The sequence below is a fragment of the Alosa alosa genome, chromosome 17 (assembly GCF_017589495.1).
Source record: "Alosa alosa isolate M-15738 ecotype Scorff River chromosome 17, AALO_Geno_1.1, whole genome shotgun sequence".
Taxonomy (NCBI): domain Eukaryota; kingdom Metazoa; phylum Chordata; class Actinopteri; order Clupeiformes; family Clupeidae; genus Alosa; species Alosa alosa.
In genome coordinates, this window is record NC_063205.1 from 11,487,959 (window position 1) to 11,494,137 (window position 6,179).

Sequence of the window (6,179 nt, forward strand, 5' to 3'; positions counted from 1 at the left end):
CCTCCCAAGCACACACGAGCGAAGGGGGTTGGGGATGGGGGTGTTGCTGGGGCTCCCTTAGGAGGGCTAGTAGGTAGTGTGTGTGTGAGTGTGTGTGTGTGTGTGTGTGTGTGTGTGTGTGTGTGTGAGTGTGTGTGTGTGTGTGTGTGTGTGTGTGTGTGTGTGTGTGTGTGTGTGTGTGTGTGTGTGTGTGTGTGTGTGTGTGTGTGTGTGTGTGTTTGTGTGTGTGTGTGTGAGTGTGTGTGTGTGTGGGTGTGTGTGTGTGTGTGTGTGGGTGTGTGTGGGTGTCTGCTGCTACAACCACCACCATCAGCACCAGCACCAGCACGATGCAGCCTGAGCTTTGGCATAGATCTGTGGGGAGCTCTTCCTTCCTGCATTTGACACCTCAAGCAACACCATCCACACTACATCCATGTCCACACACACACACACACACACACACACACACACACACACACACACACACACACACATACACACATGAACAGTAGGGGATAGGGTGGGGGTGAGGTGGAACGAGGCTAATAGAAAGGGGTGTTGCCGTCTAATCTAATGATGATGTATCTCTCCCATGGCTTAAAGAACCTCTGTAATGACAACACTGGTATGCAGGGAATGTAAAGGATGTGCCTATCACCAATAGGGAGGTACAGTACTGCTTGCATTTGGTGAATGGGCAATACCCATTGAATTTCCCCTGGGGATCAATAAAGTATCTATCTATCTATCTATCTATCTATCTATTTATCTATCTATCTACCTACCTACCCCCCATACCCCCCATTTGATTCACAGCCATTCTGTTGTTTTCAGCCTCCCTTTTCTTCCTGTGGAACTGGAAAAGGAGGACAGAGAAAGAGAAAGAGAGAGAGAGAGAGAGAGAAAACATAGCAGAACTATGATGATCAGAGCCTCCCACCCACACAGTCATACTGTACACAGGAAAGTTCTTATACAACCCATGTACTGAATGTATATTTATGGCCCTGGCATGAATATAGTCAAAGGAATAATAATTCAACCCAATACCAGAATCAATTCTTGTACTGCTAAGATCGTCACATGTTTCTTGCAGTGGATTTCATGGCAGCAACTTACAAAGGATTAAGCAGTAACAGTAATGGGCGACCAGGGAGATTTTCACAGCCCTGCTCAATGGACCTTGATTCATTTTACACTGCTATCACATAAGTATGTACTTTGTCCAACATTGTTAACCTCTTTTTTGAAACAACTCAGAAAGTGAAAGTGTCGGCTAGGGGGTTGTCTTTTATGAATACATAATTAGCTGCTTCAGTACAGGAAGACGCAACCTTATCTTATCGTGCCCCACTATAAGGACCTCCATATACTGTAGGAAAAATCCCTTCCTTTCTCAAAGCTTAATCTTTAATTAAGGCTTATTAACGTGTTTTGAACCCTTGTACTCTAAGCAGTAAACATTTACAAGAATGTGGGTCAATTCCAGACTGTGTCCATATAATCCTGATATTATGGCCATCAGGACTTATCAGGGTGGGCCAGGAGAGTGAAACTTTTTTTATTTTCTATCACTGCACTTCAGGAAAGCTTCTCTGACAAGTAATGTTGCATCTTACCCATATCACCCCTTATTCATTTGTATTGTGAATACACTCGTTTTTGTTGTAGCATCAATGATCATAAGTTGATTTACCGGATATGTAATTTCTGGAACTGTATACTATCTGATTGACAAAATGTATGCCACCATGTGATGGTTGATATCTTCCAAAGACTGCAATTTCACTTCTTGTCATTTTGAACTGTTTTTAACCCTGTCCTCAGTTTCAATGCTGTAGCCTACACTTTGCTTTTGAAATTGCTAAGTCTGTGCAGTGTGACCAAGGGTGTGATTGTGATGTTTATTAACAGCTTGCTATTGCGTCTGGTTTCTAACATCAGGAAGCTGGGCTTCAACATTAGATGCAAACTTTTACAGAGGGTTCTTGACATGATCAGAATTTTAAATAGAAAGATAGATAGATAGATAGATAGATAGATAGATAGATAGATAGATGGATGGATAGAGATAGACAGATAGAGAGACAGGTATTCTATTAATCCTGAGGGTGAATGTAGGCATTCAGCAGCTTATATGACAAAAAGCAAACCACACCAGAATAATGAATGTGAGAGTGTGCGCGATGTATTGAGGATGTCTCTGTCTCCGCGCCACAGGACAGCTGGTGCTCTGCTGAGGTGATATACGCCAGGCAGGAGCGCGGTGAGACACCTAGAGCAGCCACACAAATGATAGCATTTCGATTCCGCCTATTTCTGGGAAATGTTGTATTTGTGGAGGTTTGGACATGGCATCGTACCCGTGTTCTGTCAACGGGTGCCAACAGTTACAGTTTGAGGAGGCTTGCGCAAGTCAGGGGTGCACCATGTGAGGAAATCATTCAAATCTGACACTGTCCCACTATCTCTTTCTCTCTGAATGACTTTCATCTTTCATAGATAGTGAGATTTTATTTTTTTCAAAGTTCTGCTTTTGTCACTCCTGAAATGTCAACAAGATTCAAACATTATCCTGGCACTACACTTTCTTACACAGACCAAGGCAGTAAGGGGCTAGAGTGTGGGTAATTTTGACTGTATGTCCGACATAAAAAAAAAAACACCCGTTAAATCAGCCATTAGACAAAATATAATCAGAATGAAGCGTTGACCTTATCAAGGTGACTGCAAGTGCACCATGGGGCAGTAAGTGATGAGGATAGGCCTGTCATTGGGGCTGGGTCGGGGGCTTCGTGGAGGTGGTGAGGGGGGGGCCGGGCAGTCACGCTGGAACCCAACTGACTGTCAATCATGTCGTCCAGGGATGCATTAGAGGATTGCATGGGTCGCCGCTGCTGCTGCTGGTATGTTGGCATGATGGGAGTGCATTAATTTGGGGGTCATGCGAGAGCCTCCTCCTTACAAAGCCCTGCACCAGCATTTTCTACATGGCTAATAAGAGTAGACATGCCTCGTAGGAGGGAGGACAAAAAAAGCATCCCACCGGAGCAGAAGAAGCAAAAAATAAAAGGAAAAAAACCACAATGGTATTGCAGAGGTGACCCTCACTCTGTACATGAGTCTGTGCGTGTTTTGGTAGATAAAGGGATGGGATATTTCATGGCCAACCTCAGTAAAACCCAAGGACTCTACCTTTCTCTCTCTCTCTCTCTCTCTCTCTCTTCCATTGTATGCTTGCCATAATGTATGTGCTAGTGTGTGTCAGTATGTGTGCCTGATATGCATGTGTTTATTTAGTACTCACCGTATCTCAATAATTGAGGGAGATTCGCCATTACGCAGTGGCAGTATTTAGTATGCTGCTTGTAGAGGAATCGTGGTCGTGCAGTGGAGAGTTATCAGTCTGCCTGGTGACAGCATAATCCTGTCACTTATTGAAGCCATTGGCAGAGTCCTACACACAACCCACAGCATAGCACTGGCATGCAAGCTAATATACAGTATAGCCTGCATAAACACATGCTGCATGTTATTTAATAAATACAATGTAAAATAATTATCAAAAAAGTTTGCAGTCATATAGAATGTTCACCTGTTTGCTCTCATATCTATTATGTTTCCACTCTGGTGTCTTTGTACAGTAAATTCAATCACTCAATCAATCAGTTGATCAATCAACTCTTAATTGTATAGCATGCGGAATAGCAATGCAAGGTGCTACATAAATAATAGCATACCAAACAGCATAAAACAAAAGATTATGTTGACTCTAGTTACAGGGAGTGAACACTCTTTGAAATAATTTCATTTCATATCTCTCCTGGAACTTTGAGCCTTAAAGCTTTGAGCGAGTCTCAGATTAGCACGATAGTATGTATCTGTTTAAAAAGTATGTATGCAGAGTGCGGCTGATGCTAGCGCTAGCTTGCTTCAGTTCATCTGATGCTACTCGCTCCACCAGACAGCATGGTGTGGGAGGATCTCTCCCAGGCCAGAGCTGACGGCTTCTTTAGCCCCGAGGATGGGTGGGAGAGGTAAGCTGGCGGGCTGACTGGAGGCTTGGAAGCACCATCCTCCCTCACGCTCTCTCATATGACCCCCCCATCAGCACCACACTGTGGGTAGAGCGCTTTCCCATCCTCCACTGCTGTGCGCTGAGCTCTTTCTTTTACTGTATGGAACCAAGCAGCTTTCTCATGCTCTCGCCCAGAGACAGAAAGCCTTTTACTTCAAGAGCAATTCCGTTGTATCCAGTATTCTATTATTATTATTATTATTATTATTATTATTATTATTATTATTATTATATTGGTATTGTATTCTAATCTACATGTTGTTTTGACGTTCTACACTGTGTGTACAGGTGATGGCGTGTTCATTTATTCTTCACCATCTAAACTCTACATGCATGGTGTCCCTTATCTCTGACATACGACAGTATTCGTTATGTGGTAGAATGAACAAATAGCCTACTACTGAGTGGTCGTTTTAAATGGACAGATGCAGAAGTAAAGAGCTGCGTATTGTTGGCGGTTGGTTCTAAATCTGGACCACAAACTCTACAGAGTCTACATGAGACTCTTTCTCAGTTCTGCAAACTGAGTCACATATGTGGACCAGCTGGCTGCTTGCGCGAGGTGCTGTTAATTTGGTAGGTAGAACTTCCTGATGGAGTCGTTACTAACACACACGGATCAGATGAATTGACTTGCGTTGACTCATGCTGACTCAGCCTTTACTAGTCGTCGCCTGATCCTTTTAAAGGTTCGAGAGGCGGCGTAAGTACCCGCGGTCAGCACCCTTCTCTGCTGCACACTCGCAGCGGCCAGTCGGACAGACTGGTGTGTCATCATCGCAGTAATCCAATCCTATTGCATTTGGTAGAAATGAATCATCCCAGTGAGGGCTTTAAAAAGGTGTGAGGATACCCACAGGAATGAGTAGTAAGACTATTTTCATGATAGAGGGTAACAGGAACTTTATGAGGCGTTTGGTATCAGGTGGTCCTGATAGTGCCTCAACATATGTCTTGTGTCAATGTCTTATCATTGATTACAAATTCAAAACTGTCAACACAACTATACGTTGTTCTCAGCTGTATTTAAGACGGTCACATTTAGAGAGATCCTGCAGCTGTTTTGTATACCAAATACTACGTCACTGCATAATGGAAGCTTGTACCGCGTGTGTTGTTCCATGCTTTGAGCTCTCTTGCGCAGTGGAACAGGCAAAAAGCCTCCCAAGTGTTTTAAAATCTTGACTTAAAAGCCAATTGGACTGTGGAGTATTCATATAAATGTTTATGGGCTTGAAAGTCGCTGTGTCACAGTTATGTGTGCACTAGTGAGCTTCACTGGCCATGGTTCACCTACTGTACATCTGTTTTGAATTATTTTTATTTCAGAATTTATGAGATCAAGTTAAAGCTGACTGAACCCCAACCGGCCGATTGTCAGGCAGTGACGTTGTTACCGCTACTCCAACCCACCCCCCTCAGATCTTTCCTATCGTTCACACTTAGTTCCAAGTTGTGCTCGGTTATCATAACATTACCGAAGCTGTATGGGAAGAGACATTGGTAGAGACAAAGAAAGAGAGCGACAGAGAGAGAGAGAGAGAGAGAGAGAGAGAGAGAGAGAGAGAGAGAGAGAGAGAGAGAGAGAGAGAGAGAGAGAGAGAGAGAGAGTGTTAGGAGCAGCCTTGGTCTTCTACAGGGGCTCAGACACAGCAGGCAAAGGTTACACAGCGTCCAGGTGGTCGCATGTCAAAAGAAGTCACAGTGACTTTTCTAACCCTACCCGTTTTGTGTTCTCTGACACACACCTTCCTTGTGCAATGACACACACACACACACACACACACACACACACACACACACACACACATACAGACCCACCTACCCACCCACCCACACACACACACACACACACATGACTGGTCTCATCCTCTGAATTATGTCGACCTCTAGGTTGCCATTAGCATCTGCAACGCATCATAAACCTCTGGCTCCATCAGAATCCCACCCTCCTTCCTACTCCAGCCCCGAGGCCCCCCTACCCACTTCAACGTCACTGCTCACGGCCCCCTTCACCCAGGAGGTAATCACACGCTCCTCCTCACTCATGTAGAAATGGGCATCATTTCACTGTAGACACTGAATTCATTACAATTCAGTCCACTTACTTTAATATGCC